The 25,537-nt window shown below is 39.4% G+C and overlaps 1 protein-coding gene across 1 annotated transcript in view; it reads left to right on the top strand.

Moving 5' to 3' along the window:
* Positions 1 to 25,537, top strand: part of LOC311623309 (histone-lysine N-methyltransferase SETMAR-like) — a gene marked incomplete at its 3' end in the record, with an annotated part of 325,341 nt that overhangs the window by 80,188 nt on the left and 219,616 nt on the right. The gene's annotated exons all lie outside the window — the stretch shown is intronic.

The raw sequence follows: 25,537 nt of genomic DNA, 5'->3' as shown, positions 1-25,537 counted from the left end.
TCCTTGGCCCAGACCAAGAAATTACTATCTCAAGATCGAAGCATTTGTATTGGACCCTGCGATTGTTCCTCTGTTCTGTGGAATACAATAGAGCTTGTTGGTCATTGTGGCATCAGAAAGTAGTACTTTATAAGTATGATGGTTTTATGCTTTCGAGATTTTTGTTTGTTTGTTTGTTTCTCCTAAAGTTTTTCTTTACTTTTGATTGCTATTGTTTGGAAGTCCTTTTTGTTCAACTAACAAAGTAAAGAAATGCATCTTGTGTTTTTGCTTTTTTCACATTGGGACCAAAGTTTCAGGAGAAGAAACGCACTAAGAGGCCTGTCTGAGCTGCTAGACAGGAGAGGGGCTGGGCCTCCTCTGTTAGTGAGATCGACATATGAAACACAGCACTGCAGAGCCAATCAGGCAGATTAACTTCCTAAGTCTCATTTGCCTCACTGTAAATTGAGAGCTTGTTCCTTCATCCAACAAATATTTACTAGGTGGCTACTCTGTGCCTAGTGTTATTTCCAAGGCCAGGGCTGTGTTCTCATGGAGATTAAGTTCTAGATTGGGGTGGAAGGAAAGGGGAAAGACAGACAATAAGATAAAATATATGTATAATGTAATGGATGAAATCTCTGTCCCCACAAATACACCAATAGGCATTTCTCTTTTGCATTTCTTGCTATCCTTCTTAGCTAGGGATATCTGGCTAAGGAATGGGGAAGGGGATTCAGGAATGCAGTAGGAAGGCAAAATGATTTAAATATTTAATATTTAGCCCAGGTCAGTTTGGCTCAGTGGTTAGCATCAGCCCATGGACCGGAAGGGTCTAGGTTTGATTCCCAATCAAGAGCATGTACCTGGGTTGTAGGCCCAATCTCGGTCAAGGTCAGGTGGTGTGCAGGAGGCAACCAATGGATGTGTCTCTCTCTCTCTCTCTCTCTCTCTCTCTCTCTCTCTCTCTCTCTCTCTCTCTCTCTCTTTCTCTCTCTCTCTCTCTCTTTCTCTTTCTCTCCCCCCACTCCTTGTCTAAAAATCAATGGGGAAGAAAATGTCCTTAGGTGAGGATTAACTAAAGACTTAATATTTAGTTGTTGGCATCTAAATAGGATTTCCAAGCCAACAGTGAGATAGTAATCCTTGAAATCCAGGGTTGTTTTTTTTGTGTGTTTGTGTGTGTGTGTGTTTTGTTTTGTTTTTTTACCAAACCCTTTGAAGAGGACTGACTGAATAACTAATCTTTTCTTCAATAGTATATATTGTGTTTACACTTATATTTGATATTTGAAATATGAATATACATCAAAATAGTTCATTTATAAAGATATAATTATAGAAATTTCTTGTAACAAGTACACCTTGTAAGAAAAATAGTGTTAATTATCCGAAACCGGTTTGGCTCAGTGGGTAGAGCGTCAGCCTGCGGACTGAAAGGTCCCAGGTTCGATTCCGGTCAAGGGCATGTACCTTGGTTGCGGGCACATCCCCAGTAGGGGGTGTGCAAGAGGCAGCTGATCAATGTTTCTCTCACATCCATGTTTCTAACTCTCTATCCTTCTCCCTTCCTCTCTGTAAAATATCAATAATAATATATATAAGAATTTCCTATTGGAAGAAAGGAGATTCTTATTTAAAAAAAAGAAGAAGAAAGAAAGAAAGAAAGAAAGAAAGAAAGAAAGAAAGAAAGAAAGAAAGAAAGAAAGAAAGAAAATAGTGTTAATTAACCAATGTAGAATTTTAGTTTCTACATCTTCATTATGAAACTGGAAAAATATTTGACAAACTGTTTATGTGGCTGGTCTATGTTAATTACCCTTTATTACTCATAGGTCTACTAATGTGAGAAATTGCAATAATTTCATCCATGCTAGCAATTTAAATGAGTAAGACTAAAGATCATGGAGCTTTAGGCATACCTGGAGCAGAGAATGGGAAGATACGAAATAGAAGAAGGCAAAAACCAAGAAGTGGGGGGGGGGGGGGGAGAAGAAGAGGAGGGAGGAGGTCAGTTCTCTGTCCAACCTTGGGCCCAACCTCAAACATCTGGAGGGGCTTGGCGAAGGACATCAGGGTTGTGGCTAATTTCCTTGTGCAACGTGGAGGGCTCCTAGATAGGGTTGTCAGATAAACTACAGAAAGCCCAATTAAGTTTACATTTCAGATAACAAATGATTTTTTTTTAAATACAGGTAATATTTGGGGCATATTTACACTAATTTTTTTTTCTATTATCTGTCATTCAAATTTAACTGGGCTTCCTGTATTTGCTAAATCTGGCAGCTCTAGTCCAGGGGACCTTTTAACTTGGGACCCCAGCCTCCAATGGCAAGGGAACTATGGCATAGAAGTATCAGCAGGAGTGTCGATAGGTAGGCCTAAGGAAGGAATCTTGTTCTTAGATGTTACTGACATTAATAAATATCACTTATCATTATCATTACAACAATCATGAAATGCCCTCTTCAGTCCCTGGAGAAGATGCAAAGATTAGGGAATGCAGCTGTCAAGAAGAGAAGAGCCCTAGCAGGTTTGGCTCAGTGGATAGAGCATCAGCCTGTGGACTGAAGGGTCCAGGGTTTGATTCCAGTCAAGGGCACATGCCTGGGTTGCAGGCTCAATCCCCAGTAGGGGGCATGCAGGAGGCAGCTGATCAATGATTCTCATTATTGATATTTCTATCTTTCTTTCCTTTTACCTTCCTCTCTAAAATCAATTAAAAAAATTTTTTTTTAAAGAAGAGAAGAAATAGGGCTAATATTATTATTCCAGGGGTGGATTGGCACTGGAAAGGCTTATGTAAGATAAAAACGTGGTGAGGCAAGCTGGTTTACGGAATGAAAGTTCTGAATCCAGCCCTCTTGGGCATCTCAATGGGCCCTGAGCCAATGGAATCAACGAACACAGAGCTCTAACAGCACCAACAACTATAGCGGCCGGGAAATACAGTACCATCATACTTCCCTTAGGGGAAACGAGAAGAGCCCAGTGGATCTGGGAGAGACACAGAAATGGATGTCTTTTAAATTATGTGGAATGAGTCAAAACTGGTTTGGCTCAGTGGATAGAGCATCGGCCTGCGGACTGAAAGGTTCCAGGTTCGATTCCGGTCAAGGCACACCTTGGTTGCAGGCACATCCCCAGTAGGGGTGTGGTGTGCAAGAGGCAGCTGATCGATGATTCTCTCTCATCGATGTTTCTAACTCTCTCTCCCTCTCTCTTCCTCTCTGTACAAAATCAATAAAATATATATTTTTTAAAAATTATGTGGAATGAAATAGTATTACTGTATAGGAAAATTGCTGGAAAGCCAGCTACCAATGGAAACAACAAGAAAATTCCTTGCTGTTGAATGAAACTCAACAAAAGCAATATTGTTGAACAGTTTTGCTTTCTGTGTTTATGGCTAAACCCTCCTAATTAGTAACAAGAAATCTTTTGGAAAATGAAAAAAAAAATGTCCTAAGACCAAAATAGTAAGACAAAATAGTGGTCATGAAATTGGCAACTTACTGATAACTCTGCTTAATGTTTTTTCTTTAAAATATACTTTTACAGCCCTAAACTTTTTGGCTCAGTGGATAGAGCGTAGGCCTGACTGAAGGGTCCTGGGTTCGATTATGATCAAGGGCACATACTTTGGTTGCAGGATCCTCCTTGACCCAGTCCCTGGTCATGGCTCATGAAGGAGGCAACAAATCAATGAGTTTCTCTCACGTTGATAGTTCTCTCTGTCTTCCCCTCTCTCTTCTATTCTCTCTAAAAATCAATGGAAAAATATTCTCCAGTGAGGATTAAAGAACAAACAAAAAACTTTTGCAAAGGCCTTTTATTAGGCAAGTTGGTGATTAAATCAACTTTGATAACTATCAAGTGTGTTGTTAAAATATTTGAAATTAATAAAATCACTTTTTAAAAATAAAGTCACAATTAGCAAATTATTTAATAATTCAGATTTTGTCCAACTAGTCTCATGTCATGAGGTTCGGAGCAATAAAACAAGATCCCCTCAGCCTGTTCTGCATAAAACAGTGAATTCTGGCCCCATGCAGATATTCTAGTCTTTAAACAATCTCTGACAGAAAATTTTCAATTAATTTACAGAGTTGTAATTAGGGTGCATGGATTTGACTTTTAAAATCCTATGTAATAAAAGCCTAATATGCAAATCAACCAAACGGTGAAATGACCAGTCTCTATGATGGGTATTGACCACCAGGGGGCAGACACTCAATGAAGGAGCTGCCCCCAGCCCACAGGCCCCAGGCCAGCCAAGGCAGGTGCCAGCAGGGGCCCCCTAATCTCCCCCTGGTCGTTCTACAGAGGGAGGTGACTGGCGGCAGCAGTGGGGGGCGGGGCTGGGGAGCAGGTGGTTCCAGACCAGCCAAGGCAGGTGCTAGTGGGGGCTCCCCTGATTGCTTCACCAGTCACCCCACAGATAGGCCCTGATTGCCAACCAGGCCTAGGGATCCTACCCATGCACAAATTTCATGTACTGGGCCTCTAGTATAAAATAAAAAGCCAAGATATTGATAAATAATTATCTATGTCATATATGATCTTAATTATTTTTTTTATTAATTTTAGAGAGGAAGGGAGAGAGAGAGAGAGAGAAAGAGAGAGAGAGAGAGAGAGAGAGAGAGAGAGAGAGAGAGAGAGAGAGAGAGAGAGAGAGAGAGAGAGAGAGAGGAGAGAGAGAGAGGAGAGAGAGAGAGAGAGAGAGAGAGAGAAACATCAATGTTGAGAGAGAAATATCGATTGGTTGCCTCCTGTATGCCCCCTACTGGGTATTGAGCCTGCAATCTGGACATTTGCCCTGATCCAGTATCAAACTGTGACCTCCTGGTTCACAAGTCAATGCTCAACCACTGAGCCACACCGGCCAGGCTATCGTCATATTTATGATGAAACTTTATCAATTCAAGTCATTAGATCAGCAAAATGTTATTTTGTCACTTTTCAAATGGTTTTTGATGTAGGATAGTTGGAGCCATATATAGAATCCTAAGCTACAGAGATCAATTATATATTTAAAAATTTAGAATTACTGTTTTTCATTATTATCCCTATGGCAATTCTTCTACCTTTTGACTTTTTCATTTCTAAAGATATGTTCTCTAATGGTGATCAATGGAAAGAGGTAAAATTCACATGAACATTTATACTCATGGCAATCCTGGTAAAAGTATGGATGGGGAGGGGTCTGAAGTTATTGGCCACAATTAGCACCAAGTGTATGACTCTGAACAGAGTAGTCTTTCAGTAAGTTCTTAATTAATTAATTAGGGACTTGATCAATTTTTGCCTTCTGGCTATTATCACATCTAATGGGAAGTTGATTGAAACCAAAAAACCATCTGAAACTACCAGTGATCCTAAGTTATATTTTAAAAATTAATGAGAGAAGTAATGCCGACTCTAAATGCACATGTGCTTTATTATTCAGTCTCACAAAGCATTTGAAAACCACAGCTGTTGATAATGCTTTTGATTTGCCAGATCCTGTAGCAGTCCACTTACTCTGCCTTGAACATGGCATTTGTACCACATTAAGGTTTGGCAAGCTTAATCTTTGCTAACCACTGGCAAATGTGAACATGCTATAAAATATAAAAATATATTCCAGCCAAAGCCATTATCAGGTATATATTTGTTTGGATTTGACTAAGAACATCTAATTTGTTCATGTACACTTGGCATCTTTATGTTCTGTGTGGTGACTTTGCTTGTAGTGAATGTATTTCATGCCTAACAGTTAACTAAAGCTCTAAGTGCAGAAGGGGAGGAAAGAGAGAGAGAAAGAAAAAAGTCCTATTTCACTTCTGTTGGAGTGAAAATGAACCTCCACAAACTCACCGAGGGAGCTCTTCCAACGTCTGCTGTTCCCACTCTCCAACCCAACATGCTCCCACTAAAAATATTTTTGAATAGTTGGCATATTTTCTTTCATGTCATCACATGAGAGAATCTACTCTTGCATTTCTCTAGCTACCTACAAGCCTCACAATAGAACAAAACTATGTTATCTGGATGTTTACCAACACAAAGCTCAAGAAAATAATCATCCCCAACATTCCAACACATTGGATTTCTTCAGCTTGAAATCCACACACCCATAAAGGCCAAACAGGGATAGTAGTATGACATTGAGATGATTGTTCAGTTAGAGAAAGTCAACTAGGGCAAGGAATGTAACAGAATGGAGTTTGTGACTCAGTCACATTCCCTCCCCAAGGGGCATCGTAGAAAAATTTTATTAACCCCCAATTATTGCCTGAGTCACTCCAAAAATTTTTTGGTATGGCACCTCATATTTATCTTGAAACATGTTGTAAAGTAGAGAAGTAAGAATTATGTAATTATGCTGAAACCGGTTTGGTTCAGTGGATAGAGTGTCGGTCTGTGGACTGAAAGGTCCCAGGTTCAATTCCAGTCAAGGGTATGTACATTGGTTGCGGGCACATACCCGGTAGGGGTTGTGCAGGAGGCAGCTGGTCGATGTTTCTCTCTCATCAATGTTTCTGGCTTTCTATCCCTCTCCCTTCCTCTCTGTAAAAAATCAATAAAACATATTTTTTGAAAAGAATTATGTAATTATTATTTTCATTGTACAGAACCCGAAGGAAAGGTCAATTTCATAGCAGGAGCAGAAGTAATATCTGCTCATCTTAGCTCTCCATTCATGCCTACTTTCCAGAGTCTGTGACAGGAACCATCTTCTATGCATATTTTTCAATGCCCAGTAAATGAACATAGGAAATACAAAAAGAACATCGAATATATATCCACATTTCAGGTTTAAATTGAATTTAGTCCTATCAGTGAAATAAAAGCAACTCTCTCCAACAAACCAAAACAAAACAGAGAAACAGATCCTTTTCCTAATATTTACTCACTCATTAACTCATTTATTTAGTAATTAATGACATCCTACTAAGTTCTAGGTGTTATCATTGATATTGTTCATTTCAAGGAGTGAGCCAGATAACATGTAAAACTACTTATCACAATGCCCGAGGTACAGGAGGCAGTCAATAAAATTAAATTTCTTTTCTCAAATTTTTATACTTGGACTAATCAGTCAATCAAAACCAATATTCAAATCTAAGAAAATTATTTGCTTCCAAACTAGTGCCAACCTTCCTTTATACCCTCCCTCTATGTAGATATATACTATGACATTTAGTTTTTGAGTCAGGGTGAATAAATCACACTAAGGCAGAATCCTGGCTTGTGATTTTTGACTTGCCATTGTAAGAGAGGAGAGGAAAAGACCAGTAAAGAGTCCTAATAGTAATATACTCTACCTATAAACACACACACACACACACACACACACACACACACTTACACTTTTGGGAGTTTGTATTGTTATTAATCCAGGAAGCTTTGCAATTAAAAATACACATTTATGCCCTGGCTGGTGCTCAGTGGATAGAGTTTTGGCCTGAGGATAGAAGGGTCTCAGGTTCAATGCCAGGTCAAAGGTATGTACCTGGGTCATAGGTTCCACAGCCCTGTTAGAGGTACCCATGGGAGGCAGCCAATCGATGTGTGAACTTTTTAAAAATCGGCATTAGCTGTCTTTTCTGGTTGTTTTACTGAATTTAACTTTTATTTATAAGCAACTTATAAATTTATAAAAGTAGATACAACTTTTTTATTGTTGTTGTTTAGCTCCCAAGACTAGATCATATGTGGAAGAGAAACCAATCTGAGCCTTCAGCAGTTCTCATGACCTATGCCAACTGCCACCACCAAATTGATCATGTTGCCATCCACACAAATCCTTGAGACAACCAGAGTGAACAGGACCTGTATAAAAGCAGACATAAAAGTAGTTGCTGATCCAAGATGGCCTAAAGAACTCATCTATGACCTCTACTGGTCATATTATTAAAATACACCAGCTTCCACTTCTTTTAGGAGTGTTTTCATATATTCATTCATCATTTAACAAAAACTTTTTAGCACTTACTATGAGCCAGGCACTGTTTACCTTAGTTAGTGATGACAGTAAACAAAACAGACCAAGAGAAAAAATCTTCCTTCTTAAGATTCAGCTGGGGAGACGTTTAAACTATATGCATTATAAATAAGTTAATTGTGGAGTGTGCTGCGTGGTAATAAGTGCTTTTAAAAGGAGAAAAAAGTAAAGCAAGGAAAAAGAAATCAAAAGTAGTGGGCAGGCAGAGCCAGAGGAGCAGGCTGCATAATTAAGATGGAGGCTCAAGATAAGTGTCAGTGAGAGAGTAGAGTTAAGCAAAGAGGTGAGAATGTCAGCAATGTAAGATCTAAGGCAGATTCTTGAATTAGTCAAATTAAACATCTTCCTGGGAGCATGGTTCTTTTTCAAAGTGAGGTCCCAGAGATATTTTGGAGTCAGACTTTTTTCAAACTCTGGTATTGGTCAGCTTTTGCCAGAGCAACAAACAACCTCAAATTCCCAATAGTTTGATGACTTACTATTCGCATTTCACAAGGGCTGCAGGTTAACTGTGGGCCAGGTGTGACTGTCAGCTCAGCTCGGCTGGCTTCAGCTCAGATCCATGTATCATCTCATTTCAGGAACCAGGGTTGAAAAAAAACAACCACTATCCAGGCATGTTGTTCTCCCGGAGGAAATAGGAGGAAGTGCACCCAAACTACGAAATTTAAAGCTTAGCTCACTTGCAGCACATATCAGTGCATTCGTATCTCATTGACCACAGAAAGTCGATTTGGCCAAGCACAAAGTCACCACAGGTAGGGAGTATATATCTGGCCCATGCACAGAATTGTGGCAAGGTCAAGGAGGGAATGAATAACTATGAATGGATAATACACTATAACTTTAATGAGTTACCCAACCTCTCTGAATATTACTTGTCAATTTGTGAAACAGAAATAAGAAAAAACGCCCTGTGAAGAACAAAGGAGATGTTTGTAAATGTACTTAGCACAATAACTGGCTTATAATAAGGGTACATAAATGTTAGTATCCTTTTTTTTTTTTTTTTTTTTTTTTTTTTTGTCTTCTTCCAAAGGTGGTATCATCTCTCTGGCCCAATTCTTTTGGAGGCTTATTTAAGTAAGAGGCTATGGTGATGTAGACATGCGGCTCTTTGGCTCCTTGAGTGTGGCTCTTCCACAAAATACCAGGGCCTGGGCAAGTCTATTTTGAAGAAGTGGCATTAGGAGAAGTTTAAGTTAAAAAAAAAAATTGGCTCTCTAAAGAAATTTCAATCGTTGTACTGTTAATATTTGGCTCTTGACTAATGAGTTTGCAGACCACTGATGTAGTAGGAAATGGAGGAGCCTAGGATTCAGGAAATCTAGATTCAGTCCTTCCTGTAAACCCTGGATAAATTACTAATCCACGAAATGAGGCAGCTGTTTAAATGATCCCTACATTTCCCCTTCTGTGCTAAAGGTCACAATTCAGTGATAAAAACATTTACAGTATGTTTCTGCTTTGCCGATGTTTCCTTTTAACACCAGGTGGCGCAAGAAAACAACTTAAAGGAAAAAGACGTGTGTGTGGTGACAATAGGAGAGTTCTAGACTACTCTTTTCTTCTTATAGATTGTCATGAAAGAGAACTCTTGCATATGATAGTTCCTGGATAAGCACTACTTTTCTGAAAAGGCAAAACCATGAAATAAGCACTCTAGTCCTAGAACCTCACAGTTTGAGAGAGGACCTGGGGGACTCCAGACACTTTCTAGGGTTTGACTTGGGAATTTGGGAGCTTTCCTCTCTTTGAGCAGAAGTCCGGGATAACTGGAGCTGTGCTTTAGGATGATACATCTAGTAACCAGGAGATGGCAGCAAGGGCTGCCTGGCAAGGGCGGGGGGGGGGGGGGGGGGGGGGGCGGGGGGGGCGGGGGAGCGGGGGGAGATGGGGGGGGGGGGAGTTGTTTAGGAGGCTCTTACAACAGACCAGGTCTACACACAATGACACAAAAAACAAACAACCCAATCGGAAATGGGCAAGGGACTTGAATAGACATTCCTCAAAAAAAAAGATATACAAGTGGCCAATAAGCTCATGGAAAAATCCTCAATATCATTAATCATTAGGGACATGCAAATTGAAACTATAATGAAATACTACCTTACATGCAGTCAGATGGCTACTATAAAAAAAAAAAAAATGAAACAATGCCCTGACCGGTTTGGCTCAGTGGATAGAGCATCAGCCTGCAGACTCAAGAGTCCTGGATTCGATTCCAGTCAAGGGCATATACCAGTGGTGGTGGTGGGGGGGGGGTTGTTACGGGAGGCAGCTGATTGATGTTTCTCTCTCATCAACGTTTCTGGCTCTTTCTCCCTCTCCCTTCCTCTCTGTAAAAACATCAATAAAATATATATTTTTTTAAAAAATTGAAACAAGAGTTGGTGAGGATGTAGAGAAATGGATACCCCTGTGTACAGTTGGTGGGACTAAAATAATACATATGCTATTGAAAACAGTAATCAGATAATTAAAAATTGAATTACCATGTGGTCAGCAATTCTATACTTTTGGGTGTAGACCTAAAAGAATTGAAAGCAGGGTCTCAAAGAGGTATTTGTTTACCAGCATTTATAGAAACATTATTCACAATAGATAAAGCATGGAAGTCACCCAAGTGTCCATTGACAAGTGAATGGGTAAGCAAAATGTGGTACATCTATTCATGGGATGTTATTCAGCCTTAAAAATGAAGAAAATTTACGGTATACTACAACCTACATGAAACTTGAAGACATTATGGTAAAATAAGGCAGTCATAATAAATGCAACTACTGTATAATTTCACTTATATGAGGGAGTTATAGTAGGCAAATTCATAGAGACAGAAAGTAGAATGCTGGTTGCCAGGGACTGGGGGGAGGGAGGAGTGAGCAGCTATTATTTAATCAGAACAGAGTTTCAGTTTTTCAAGATAAAAGAAGTTAGGGAGTAGGATGCTTGTGATGGTTGCACAACATTATGAATGTATTTCAAACCACTGAACTGAACCTGGTTATGGTGGTACATTGTGTTGTGTGTGTTTTCATCACAATATTTAAACATTGACAAAATACACAGCAGCAGGACTAAGGAGTTAAGGTGGTAATGCTGTTAGTCCCGCAGGAGGGGCAGTGGCTTTGGAGTCCCATAGGCCAAGGTTTAAATCCTAACCTCTAGCTCTACAACATTATCACCTCACTTCTCCTGCATACACCCGACCAGAGAGAGGATGTTTGTGTTCAGCTTTGGAGGTACTCTATTGCCTTGAGCAAGTTACTTAATGTCTCTGAGTCTCAATCCCACCCATAGCCTCAGGGAAATGAGATATACTCACAGATTTGCCATGAGAAATAAAGGTGGTGTGGCTATAGGATAAGTAATCGTTGAATATCAGTTCTCCTTCTCATTAAAGAAAATTCTACCAAAATGCCTTTATGTGAATCTGTCAGCATAGAGACAGATAACATGGCCTCTGTTATCTATGGCTGAGCTCTCACAATGTGAAATACTAAAAAACTGAATCTACTAAGCTGGCCTATAGATTGAGATGTGACAGTCACTGATCCACAATAAGTAAAGGGGAAGAAGGAGTTGCGCAAGGCATCTCTATTCTCATTGCGCAGTCTCTGCCCAACGGAACCCTTGCTTCATGAGAGATTAGCCACAGCCCTGGAGAGTAATAAGCATACTGAATTGCAAACCCCACTTTGCCATTTCCCAGAACTTCTATAAATCTCAGTATCAGGAGATATATCTCTTATTTTATTTACAGAATGACTATATTTTGAGAGAATTATGATGGTTATCATTAGTAGTCCTTTGGCCAACTTCCAAATTAGGGAAAGCAGCAGGAATTCATATGCAAATATTAATGTTTTTCTATTTTTCATTTAAAGGGAAAATAGCTCACTCTTTTCAAAGGATGAGGGGCAATTTCTGGCATGTAAGACTAGCATGTAAGTTCCACAGTTGTTGGGTCATTGCTGCTTCCATCTCATTCTGAAGGTGGGCAAAACTATTAGAGTGGCAAGGGTTCCAAATTAACAACCAAATTGTATATGAATTTCCTAAGAGGTGAATAAACTATTCTACCTCCACACCTTCCTAGAAGGGGCGAATAAACCACTCTGTCTCTCCCCAAAGACCAATGGGCAAATGTCCTAATCTATACAGGGTTGCTGGGGACACCTCACAGGATGGCAAATGGCAGCGCTAGAGCCACACATGGCTCTTTGGCCCCTTGAGTGTGGCTCTTCCACAAAATACCACAGCCTCGGTGACTCTATTTTGAAGAAGTGGCATTAGAAGAAGTTTAAGTTTAAAAAATTTGGCTCTCAAAAGAAATTTCAATTGCACTGTTAATATTTGGCTCTGTTGACTAAAGAGTTTGCCAACCACTGTCCTAGAGCAAACAAGTGTGGAGTACCCATCCGGGGGTGTCCACTACTTACTTCCCGGGAAGGAAACAACTAAGTAAGAGCAGCAGCTGGTGCTCCATCTTTACAGTCAGGGATGAGCATGCCGGAGCAAGTCACAGACGCATACATTCTCTCTGATGGGGGGAATGGGCAAAGCTCTGCACCTTCCATAGCCACAGTGAGCACAGCTGACAGAGAGAAGTGCATTTGAGTTCTGTTCTTATGGAGGAAAACTCTCCACCCTTTCTTCATTTAACTCAAATCACTCCCCCTTTCAAGTTACTTGATCAAGAGGTGCAAAGGAGTCTGGGTATGAGCTGTGCTTGGTAGCATCATCCTTCCTTTGCCACCCTTTGCTGAAGGACCCTTGGTACACTATCATGTGGTCTCCCCATGGACCACTCTCTCAAGATAAAGAGGTCAGCGGGAACCACAAGAAGCTGTAAGTTTGTTACTTAATGAAACCTATGCTCACAAGATGATTACAGAGAATGCAATGTTTCCTAAGGCTCCGGGCTCTGAGACACCAGAATCCATTATAGAGAAGATACTGTAGAGTGACCCTGGGCTGATGTTAAACAAGCAGGTAGGGAGATGACTTTTCAGGATGGTTTGTGTTGAATTTACAGAGAGGCACAGACTTCAGGGAAGCAGGCCCAGGGTTGTTCAAGGACGCCTCACAGGATGGGAACACGGAGGAGTGGACACAGAGTTCTGGTTTGGCACTCAGCTGTGCAGGTCCGAAGAGTGGATTTTGTCTGTACTCCCAGGCAGTCAGTTTGCAGCCTAACCTATGCTAACCAAACTGAACACAGATGTATCTGTAATAACTATAAAATAACTTTCCAGTGACTTTAATCCTGCCCATTATCAGGGTAGCTGGGAGACCCAATTCACAATCAGAATGTTATTTGTTGACCCACGATTCTGAACAGAAGAGTTGGATAAACTTAAGGGGTGTTTCATCCGGGCATTGGAAAGCCTTGTGAATGGAATGTGTTTTTCAGGTGATCTGAACACCAGTGACCGCCAGGAAAAGTGTCTCTCCTCTGGAAAGGGTTGGGTAATCTGCAACCATTTCTCACTGCCTTGCCTCCCCTTTCCTAAACAATGGCAGATTACCTATCTCTTACACCCCCAACCACCTTAATCCCGGCTTTCTTCAGATGAGACACACAATTCTCGCTGTTTTGTTTTATATTCAGTCATTTTCCTGAACCTCCTGGCTCAGCCCCAATCTTTTCAGGCCCTCATCACCAGCTCTCAGAGAGGGTTACTGATGGGTGGTTTCCTTAATTATGTGTTGGTTCTTCCTCCTTCGTCTTATTAAATGATTTTCAAGTTCTGGGGCATTTTCATATGCCAGTGACAAGTTCCCACAGCCTGCTTGGAGGCAGAAAGATGCCTCCTGTAGCCTTGCTCAGCACCGATTATTCTCTTCATCTGTGGGGTGCATTTGTAACACGTTTTATTTATTTTGCCTCCACACATCCCCACCTTCCTAGAGGAAGAGGCGAATACACCACCCCACGTCTCCCCGCAAGAAAGCAATTTTGTCACCTTAGGTGGGCCATCTGTTTCTCCTAACACAGTTCTGCTTTGACTTGAATACATCTTGTCTTAGGCATTTTGCCAGCTGTAGGCTCCAGGAAATGGAGCAACTAAAAGTGGTTTCCTTGTGATGTCAGATTTTTTTTTTAATGCAACTTACAGAATTAACCTAAAGGAAATTGTGCACCAGTGTCCACAGGAGTGGTTCAGAGAGGGGCAAGGGTTGCAGAGTAACAACCAAATTGTATATGAATTTCCTAGGAGATCCCATGGAGGCACGGAGGCAGAGCCAGCAGGGGGCCTAATAAATGGAGGGGGAAATTGCGTACTTGCTTTGAATAAAACAGACCCCTAGGCTAAGGGTTTTCAACCCTTGATGCAAATCCAATTCACATATGGAGTTCTCTATCTTCCTGCCTTAGTCCCATGCAACCAGCTACTACTGATGCCCAGCATGTTGAGAACAATTCCCCTTAAACCATTGGGGATCAGAGCCCTCTTCTTAAGCTCCCAAGCTATTGGGAGTGGGCAGAATTATTCAGGATAGAAAGAGTGTCAAAATGTATAGGCTGCACAGCAAAAGAAACTATTGTGAAAAGACAACCTACAAAATGGGAAAAATATTTGCTAATAATGTATCTGATATGGATTAATATTTAAAATATATAGTCCTAGCCGATTTGGCTCAATGGATAGAGTGTCGGCCTGTGGACTGAAGGGTCCCAAGTTCTATTTTGGTCAAGGTCACATGCCCAGGTTGAGGGCTCGATCCCCAGTAGGGGGCATGCAGGAGGTAGCTGATCCATGATTCTCTCTCATCATTGATGTTTCTATATCTCTCTCCCTCTCCCTTCTTCTTGGAAATCAACAAAAATATATTAAAAATAAAAATATAAAGAAATCATACAATTCAGTAGCAAACCCCCCCACAAATAATCCAATTTTAAAATGGGCAATATGAGTAAGCAATTGCACTTCTGAGCATATATCAGAAGTAAACAAAAACACTCTGTTGAAGTGCTATTTGGCAGCATAATTTACAAATGCTAAGATATGGAAACAACCTAAGTGTCCATCAATGGATGAAGTGATAAATAAGTTGTAGTATATTAATACAATGGAATATTCTGCCATCTGTGACAACCTGGATGGAAATTGAGGGCATTATGCTAGTCAAAGGCAGATACTGTATGATCTCAATTACATGTGGAATCTTAAAAATAAATAAATTCATAGGAAAAGAGATTATATTTTTGGTTACCAGAGGTAACAGATGGAGGTTGGAAGTGGGGGAATTGGATAAAGGTGGTCAAAAGGTACACATTTCCAGGTATAAGATAAATAAGTACCTGGGATATAATGTACAACATGATGACTATCATTAACACTACTGTACTAGTAGGGTACAGTGAAAAGTTGGTTAAGAGGGTAGATCCTAAGAGTTCTCATCACAAGAAGAAAATATTTTTCTTCTTATGTCTACCTGATGTTAGCTGAATTTATAGTGGTGATGATTTCACAATATATGTAAATCAAGTGATTATGCTGTACACATTAAACTTATACAGTGGTGTTGGTCAATTATATGTCAATAAAACTGGAAAATATGTACAGGTTTAATGCAGAAGATGATGAACTATGGGAGGCAACAGTAAACTAAGGGTGGTATGATGGTTGTTTTCTGATATTGTTATCATGAGTCTTGGGGTTGTAGGAAGGAATAAGTTATAAACAGGAAAAGGCAGCCTTAGCTTGACAGCTGTGAGCATTCAGGCCAATAGAAGAGATTTTATCCTGCTTTTGCTCAGAGATAGAGCATCAGCAGGGCAACACTACGTGAGTGACTTTTAGGAGATAAAGCAAACTCAGTAGCTGCTTCCAGGAAACAACGCATAAATATGGGAGCTATTTTATGGAGGTGAGAGATAGAAGAAGAAATGGTAGATATCATGTGATAGAAGAAAAGCATCCACTGTTGATTTGAATAGATGTGGGAGAAGACTTTGAGACTTTCTGAACTACTCAGAAGGGATTGGGCCATGGCTGCTATTCAGCTAATCTACACTGGCATGATGTTACTACAGGTTAAATATACTGCCCTGATGGTGGACAAATAGCTTAAGTTAGACCACATGTCACAGAATGACAACATTCAACAGCCACTGCATAGGCTGTGATGGGACTTGGGACTGGTGCATCTAGACATTGGGGCATAAGCTGGGCAGACCAAGGGAGTGGCTGAAGGGAACACAGTCTCTGCTGCTCGGGAGGGGCAGGAGTGGTGGGACAGGCCTGGCTGGTGGCAGTGTTGTAGGTGGGAGTGGAAGCAGAGGCCCTTCAGGTTCGGGCTATGTGAGAAGCATTAGCATCCAGAGCATGAGGGACAGCCCATCCCATCACTCTGCCACTGAAGCATCTAATGACCATTGATTTAATGGTGAGGTCATTGGAGAGTTTGGCACAGTTTCTTGAGACAAGCCACCTTTCATTTTGTGAGAGCTTCTCAAATATAAGTTTATGCCAGCAATTTCTAAAATTCAATAATGAATTAGAAATTATTAGAGTGATTTGATGACCATTATACCTTGTATCACATGGTAAGTAGTTTCGTGGCATATAGTTTAGTAGAGAATAGAAAGAAAATATTTTAAATTGTATTTACATAGTACTGATTATTTATATGATTGTATTTTTTTTTTTATAAAACTTACATTGCCATACAAGTTGATAAAGATCATTCTTATACACTGGGTAATATGGAACTAGGGGATTCGGCTGGTGGGGCTCTCCAAGTCAGACCAACCTGCTCCTCATCTCAGGTTGGTCTGACTTGGGCAAATATGGGCTTCATTTTATTTACAAAGAAGATGCCATTACTGTTCTCATACTTCCTGAATCTTCAGAAGGATCTGTTTTGCAGCTGCAAGGGACACACTAAGCAAAAGAAATGGCAATGTGAGGTTTTTAGTAACTTTGCCAAGACAGCGAAGGCCAGAAGTTCACTCAGTCAACAAATAATAGTTATTGAGCAGCTGTGCCAGGCACCAAAGATACATAGCAGAGTAAAATAGAGAAAAACTCTGACTTACGGAGCCAACAAGTGATTGCAGGTGGTGCTCCTTATTCAAAGGCAAACAATAGCTGGGGCCAAGGAGAAAGCTGCGATCTCAGTTCAGCACCATCTCCTGCGCGCTCTGCCTTCCTTGGATTAGTCATTAGGACATTGTGACTAACACCTCAGAGCTAGGACCTAATCTACTCTGAGCCAGTGAAGCAGCCATCCAGTATCGAAATCTGCCACGAGAGAAGCATTTTCCAAGTGTTCCTTGGAATCCAGTTTTTCAAAATGCTTAGTTTAAAAAGAAAAGATTCAGTGCTTAAACAAGTTTGACAACACTTCTGCTCTTAGAAATTCACAATGAACTGTATGACCTATTAAATACTAACTGTATGACCTCCATTAGTTTTGGATTCAATATTTGGGCATCTGTCTTTATTTTTTATTTTTTTAAATATATTTTTATTTATTTATTTCAGAGAGGAAAGGAAAAGGAGAGAGAGCTAGAAACAACAATGATGGTCAAGAATCACCAATTGGCTGCCTCCGGCATGCCTCCCACCGGGGATTAAGCCCACAACTTGGCATGTGCCCTTGACTGGAATCAAACCGGAGACCCTTCAGTTCATAGGCTGACGCTCTATCCATTGATCCAACACAGCCAGGGCTGTCTTTATTTTTTAATTACTTGCTTAAGTATTTAAAAATAAATTCATTCTCCTATAATAAAGATTATTCTGTATCTCTCTTAAAGTCTCCTCATTCCCCAAATTGTCCACAAATCCTGGAAACTTATTTAATCCAAAGGGAGCACTTGTTTCAAAGTATCACATGGAAGGAATTGGTTAGTCCATTAAAAGTTCTGATTTTAATCACTTCTGCATGGTGTCACTGCTGAAAACTGGTTCCAACAGGCTCAAAAGAGTCCTTGTCCTGCCCTAAGGTTGTCCTTTCTGCTGCAGAATCTTGTGTAGGCAGCAGGCTGTCACTGAGGACAAGGACTCTAAGATGACAGCTTATTGGAATTATGCTCAATCAGCCACTGTTCCCAAACACGACAGCTCTGCCCAGGTGGCCCCATATAATTGGGTTTCTAACCACAGGGGCTCCCTGTACCTAGAACATGCTGTCTCCCAAAAACCTCAAGGCCCTGGGGTTGAGCCTAAGTCACTGAACCAGACTCCCTCTTTGTTCTTGGGGGAACTTGAAAATGTTTTTTGCTAACAGAGGACCTCTCTCAGAAATATCCCAGCCATTTAGAAAGCTCTAATTAAGTTGAATCTCAAAAGGGAAGGAGATAGGATATATTTGAAATATATATATTTCAAAGAGGAAAGGAGAGGAAGAGATACAAACATCAACGATGAGAGAGAATCATTGGTTGGCTTCCTCTTGCATGCCCCCAGTGGGGATTGAGCCCGAAACCTGGACATGTGATAACAGAATCGAACCGTGACCTCCTGGTTCATGGGTCAACACTCAACCACTAAGCCACGCCAGTCAGGCAGGAGATAGGTTCTTGATCCTTTTCCTTCTTGAGGATGCTTGGCCATAGGTGAGTTTAATTTAGCTCATATATTAGGTTTGAAATCACTATAAATGTTTCTGGGTTGGAATGCTTAACAATAATGACTAATTTGGCCCAAGTTTTGATTTGAAAGGTATCTAAAATCTGGAAGGATATAAAGCATGGCACTTACAAAGTTTCATGGTAGCAAAGGATGAAAAAAGATTCTGGTATATTGGAGGCAGTCAAGTATCTGAAGGTTCCCTGATCACAGAGGGGAAAGAAGAGCAATGAGAGAGACAGAGGAAGATTTTCTCCTATTATAATTTTATATATTATAAGAGGTGCTATCTATCTCATACATCATAAAGTGTGTTCTCCTTCAGAGAAATTAGACTCACAAGAATTCTCTCTTGAATTTCTTCCATGAAACTAAAAAGTCCTAACGCCCTCCAGGCTTCTTGATAAGCCAGTCCTCATCTCTCAATGAGTCAGACTCTTAATGGCAATGAATAAAATCTCAGAATCTTTGGGGTTGGGAAGAAAATCCCAGCAGTTACCAACATGGTTTTAGACTCAATTTTTGGACACCAAAAAGGCGGTAATTTTTATGGAGAGGAGAAATACATCGAACAAGTATGATATTCATAAAGGCCCTCATTCTCCCTGGTAGTTGGCCTTTCTCTATTTTTCTCAAATATTTTACATTAAATACCTTAAGACACAGAATAAAATGTAGCATACACTGTTAAAGCTTTCTTGATACCAGGATATTTTATGCTCAGCCTGACTGAACCAATCAACACAAGTCACTTGGTACCACATTGGTGGTACCAATGTGGGGGGCAATTTTTATTAATTCATCTAAAAAGGAGTCTCTAGAATAGTAACATGAAAGACAAGGAATAACTTGACATTTGATACAAAATATTGTTATAGAAAGGCCTTTTATTTTTTTGTTATGTTTAGATTTCTAGGGACACATTTGCCTCCCATTCTAATGCACACCCATATCCTATGGAACAACAAATATAATCCTATTAAAACAACAAAATGTTTTAATAGGATTACACTGTAGGTAAAACACATCATGTGTTTAGAAATGAAATATTCAGGGAAATTATTTTCATTTCTTACTATTTTGTGGCATTTCATGTGTTCTGTCTGATATGTAGACACGTAAAGGGAGCTGGTTTTAGTTATCTAATACTGCGTTGTATTTATTACTTCAACTTACATATGTTTTTATTTGGATTTCCAAACATGTAATTTTTAACATGTTCTATTAGTGAGGTAGCAATAAAGGAACAATTTGTAGCTAAGTTAACACTTATAAATTTTTCTGTTTGTGATGTAAAAGAAATGGCGACACCATACCACATATTTCAAAGGATATTAAATGTAAATGTTCTTTAAAGTGCCCTATATTTAAATTTCTCTTATTCCATAAAATATTATGGATTCATTGTTTATACTTTTATAAAAAAATGGTGCCTGATTATGAACAGATTTGTCATTTGAAAGTGTTTATTATTTTTAAATAGCTATATTTGAGAAGTCATATAAAAGCCAGATGATTACAAATCAACAATTGTAATCAACCTGAAAGCTAAATGTTAAACAGCTACAGATCAACTTATTTGAAAACATATGCCTACACACAACCTGCACATGAATGTTTTTAGCAGCTTTAGTCATAATTACAACTGTAAGCAACCAAGATATCCTTCAACAGATGAAAGGATAAAAAACATGTGCTATATTGTTATTATTCAATTATAAAAACAAATAAATTATCAAGCCATAAAAAATACATGAATGACTCATTTTAAAAAATATATATTTCAGAGAAGAAGGGAGAGGGAGAGAGAGATAGAAACATCAATGATGAGAGAGAAGCATTGATCAGCTGCCTCCTACACGCCCTCCTCTGGGGATCAAGCCCACAACCCAAGCATGTGCCCCAACCAGGAATCGAACTGTGACCTCCTACTTCATAGGTTGATGCTCAACTACTGAGCCACATCAGCCAGGCACATGGATGACTCTAAATACATATTGATGATGAAAGAAACTAGTCTATACAAGCTACATACTCTATAATTCCAATTTTATGGCAGTTTGGAAAAAGTAAAAGGATAGGAATGGTAAAAAAAAGATCAGTAGTGCCAAAACCGGTTTGGCTCAGTGGATAGAGCTTCGGCCTGCGGACTGAAGGGTCCCGGGTTCGATTCCGGTCAGGGGCATGTACCTTGGTTGCGGGCACATCCCTGGTGGGGGATGTGCAGGAGGCGGCTGATTGATGTTTCTCTCTCATCGATGTTTCTAACTCTCTATTCCTCTCCCTTCCTCTCTGTGAAAAATCAATAAAATATATTCCAAAAAAAATCAGTAGTTACTAGGAGTTTCAGACAAGGGGAGGGCTGAGTAGGTGAATCATAGGAGATAGTTTAAGGCAGTGAGACTATTATGTATCATAATGTACAATAATAGTGGATACTTGCATGGTGGATGCATGTGACAGAAATCCATATACCTTCACAGCATAAAGACTGAACTTGAATGAATAACAGTATATTTAAGAGATTGGGTATCACAGAATGGAATGCAGAATGTGAAAAAACAATCTATTACAAATGAAAGAACCACCTCGCTGAAGGGTGTGGTAGTGGGGAAGGTGCTGACATAAGTAACTTTGGAAATGGAGTCTATAAAACTGAAGTCAGAAAACACTGTACTCTGGTAGGTAAAATTATTTATTGCAGAGTATGAGTTAGCAATTCTGATACTGCTTTCTGCGTTTGTATACGGGAATTGAACAACTAAATGACAGATGGTGGAAGACAGGCTTCTTACTGTTGGAATGGGAGGTTACAGATAAGAAAGGGGAGGAGGCTAGAACATTTCATGTAGTAATGGATTAGCGTTGGAAACAATATAAACTCATGTTTAGCTTGATATAGGCATAAATGGTTACACAGAAAAATATGGATAGATATGGGTTCATATATACAGATTACTATACACATATATCTTTCCTTGCTCTGTCAACTGAGAGGGCCTAGAAGCTGGGACACAGCAGAAGCAATGAGCCCACCTAGTGCCTCATTAAAGGAACAATTTTGCAGGCACCAGGGTTCCTGAGAGAAATGGATGATTCTGGAACTGGAACAGGAAATGTGTAAGATAAGCCTGGAGCATCCTGTAGTGCCAGAAAGTAAGGAAGTATTTGAGGGATTAAAAAAAATACACACACAAACAAAACACCTGATGAGGGGGCATATCAAAAGAACAGGATTAGTGATGTTGAGCATTTTTTTCATATGTCTCTTGGCCATCTGTATGTCCTCTTTGGAAAAATGCCTATTCAGGTCCTGTGCCCATTTTTTTTTTAATTGGGTTATTTGTCTTCCTTTTGTTGAGCTGTATGAGTTCTTTACGTATTTTGGAAATTAGTCCCTTATCTGATGTGTCACTGGCAAATATATTCTTGCATATAGTGGATTCCCTGTTTATTTTTATGATGGTTTCTTTTGCTGTGCAGAAGTTTCTTATTTTGATGTAGTCCTATTTGTTTATTCTTTCCCTCTTTTTCTCTTGCCCTAGGAGATATATTGGTGAAAATTCTGTTATGTAGGTGTCTGAGATGTTACTGCCTATGTTTTCTTCTAGAATTTTATGGTTTTGTGACTTACATTTAAGTGCTTTATCCATTTTGAGTTCATTCTTTTAAAAATATTTTATTGATTTCAGAGAGGAAGCGAGAGAGAGCTAGAAACATCAATGATGAGAAAGAATGTTGATCGGCTGCCCCCTGCACACACCCTCCTGGGAATCAAGCCTGCAACCTTGGCATGTGCCCTTAACAGGAATCAAACCTGGGACCCTTCAATCTGCAGGTCGATGCCCTATTCACTGAGTCAAACCAGCTAGGGCTTGATTTCATTCTTGTGTATGGTGCAAGTTGGTGATTTAGTTTCTTTATTTCTTTCTCTTTTGTTTTTTGTGTTGTTGGTTTTTTTTGTATGTACCTGTCCAGTTTTCCCAATACCATTTATTGAAAAGATTTTCTTTACTTCAGTGTATGCTCTTGCCTCCTTTGTCAAATATTAATTGACCATAATGATGTGGGTCAATTTCTGGGGTCACTGTTCTGTTCCATTGATCTCTATGCCTGTATGTTGTTTTAATTATAATGCTTTATAGTATAGTTTGATATCTGGTATTGTGATTCCCCCAACTTTATTATTCTTTCTGAAGATTGTTGCTGCTAATTGGGGTCTTTTTTGGTTCCATACACATTTTTGGAATAATTGTTCTAGATCTGTGAGATATCAGATACCACTAATCATCAGAGAGATGCAAATTAAAACTACAATGAGGTATCACCTCATACCAGAATAGCTACCATCAATAAATCAATAAGTAACTATTGAAAGCTGAATAATTCCCCCAAACCTAATCTCTATGCAAGTATTTTATCCATTGCTCACTTATTTATTGACTCATTCATTCACTTAATAAGTATTTACTGAATGTCTGGCACTATGATATTACTTCTAGAATAATAATCACTTAGGAATTCTACTCAAATGACTGACATTTTGGCAATTTCCCACATCTTACATTGTAAAAAACTCTACTTAGCCGGTTCAAGTTTATATGTCCAAGGAAGACTTTGAAAAATCACCTCATAAAACAATGTTGTTTGCATTAAAGAAGCCAACGCTTCTAAAGTGTTTAGTACACTTGGCAATCACATTATTATTAGTAGTATCAATACTGTTATTGTTATCATTGCCAACCAACCAGATGCTTGTACCTGTGAAAAAACTTTGGGAAGCTTAGGACGAGAACTCAGGATCTGCAAACACTTCACACGCTGGCACACTTAATAGCTCTTTTGATCTTTCTAGGTTTGATAAGCTGGTCCTTTCTAACAAACCACAAAATTATGGTTGGGATCTGGGCTGTGATTCCATTCACTGTTAGTCCAATGTCCCTTTTAGATTTTTAGAAAACTAAAGGGGTTATATTCAAGTTTCTTTCCTACTTAATACATTTCACTCCCGATGCTCATTTTACTGACTTTATTTCTATTGTATTTAAAGATCCTATTCTTCAGGATGCTTACAACCTCTATGTAGAAATGCTGTGGAAAAGCCCAGCACTCCCGGTGGACATCATACTCTCTAAGCCCAGGTAAAGGAGGTTTTGTGTTTACTGTTCTGACAGTTTTTGAGCAAGAAGACTCCCCTCTAATCATCACCATAGCCACGGCTGCCTGTCTGAAATCCAAGTACATCATACCACTATGAGTGCCTCTAGAAAATAGTTCTCATCCAGTAGTTGTCATGGCATCAGCTCAACATCTTACACAACAGCTCCTGGGGGATTAGGCTCTTTCCTCAAGGGCCTCACTTGAGACTCCTCAATGGAGTTTGTTTCCTTAAGTCTCACTTTGGTGGCAGAAAGCCAAGTTTGGGTAACAGAGGTGATCTTGGTCCACCTAGCTGCATAGCTCATTCTTAGCACAATTGTTCCAAGTTCAGAGAAAACCTTAAGAAAACTTTAAATCGTTTTAATAAAAAAGAATACTCTTCTTCTGAGTTAAAAAAAAAATAATAAAGTTGCCGAAACCGGTTTAGCAAAGTGGATAGAGCATCGACCTGCGGACTGAAAGGTCCCAGGTTTGATTCTGATCAAGGGCATGCACCTTGGTTGCGGGCACATCTCCAGTAGGGGGTGTGCAAGAGGCAGCTGATGGATGATTCTCTCTCATGGATGTTTCTAGCTCTCTATCCCTCTCTCTTCCACTCTGTAAAAAATCAATTAAATATATTTTAAAATAATAATAATAATAAAGTTAATAAAACAGGTTGATTATTTCCTTTTAACTTATTTTAAGGGGATTTTAAAAGGTAATTTCGTCTGTAGCTGATTATTGTCTCAACAAACATGCCGAGAATTAGGTTTCCATTAGCCTTATTATTAGAAATCCTTTTGTCAAGGAGACTCACATAAAACGGGTCTTACCTCTCTCCTGGGAAGAACCCATGAAGGTTGAAACCTGCTGCTCTTCTCCCCGCACTGCCACTCTCTCGGAGCCTCCTGCAGGATTTAAGCCTGAGGGAAATGAGAGAAAGGGGTCAATTACGGAACACAGGAGCAGCAGATTCTAAATCAGGTCATATGCATGAGCTCCCAGGTGGAAATTAGGGGAAGAATTTGCGCGTTCCCATTTTTTTTTTTTTTTCCACAAGCTTACGTTGTTGGATGTCTACAGTTATTTAGATGCTAAATATCTGCTGAGACTTCGTCTGATTAGAAGGATTTTAATGTAGTTATTGTTTGTTTGCTTTTTAAGAAATGCTAATCAGCTTGCTTTTCGAATGTAATGCCAGCACTGTTTTTAAGGCCAGTACTTTTAACATAACTGCTTAAGTTCTAGATCAAATTGCTTAAACTCTGTCTTTAATTTGTGGGGATTTCCTATTTGTAACAAACCTGATTAGACTTGATATGATAAAATATGCCTATATAATTAAAACATGCACTCACATAGAGAGAGAGACTGTCCTATAAAAATACAGAAGGACATGCTTTCTAGAAATCTGAACAGTATGTCTGAATGGCCTTACCTATCTCAGATAAAAGGTTTACTTTGGGAGGCTATCTCAAAGAGACAGATGGCCTCCAGAGCAACATAAATCGGGGTTCAACAAAAGATCTGAGTTATAGGCAATCAGGAGAGAAAACAAAACAAAAATGCTGAAGTTTCTACAAACAAGAAAACAGTGCTTTCCAATTGGAGCCCTAAATTGAAAGTCACAAGGGCAGCCTCTGCAATCACATGGTCTTGCTTTGCAATCAGTTGCTTCTCAAATGAGCAGCTGCATGGAATAGACATCAGGATGAATCGCAGCAGGCACTTAAAATTTTTTTAAAATATGTTTTCATTGATTTTTATTTTCTTTACCATTAGAAAACAATGTTTTTCTTTATTGATTAAGGTATTACATATTGACCTTTTCCTCCTA

Source organism: Pipistrellus hanaki, assembly GCF_964339955.1.
Source record: "Pipistrellus hanaki genome assembly, chromosome: 5".
Lineage (NCBI taxonomy): Eukaryota > Metazoa > Chordata > Mammalia > Chiroptera > Vespertilionidae > Pipistrellus > Pipistrellus hanaki.
The sequence above is the reverse complement of the archived record's forward strand: the minus strand, read 5'-3'. Positions and strand labels throughout refer to the sequence as shown.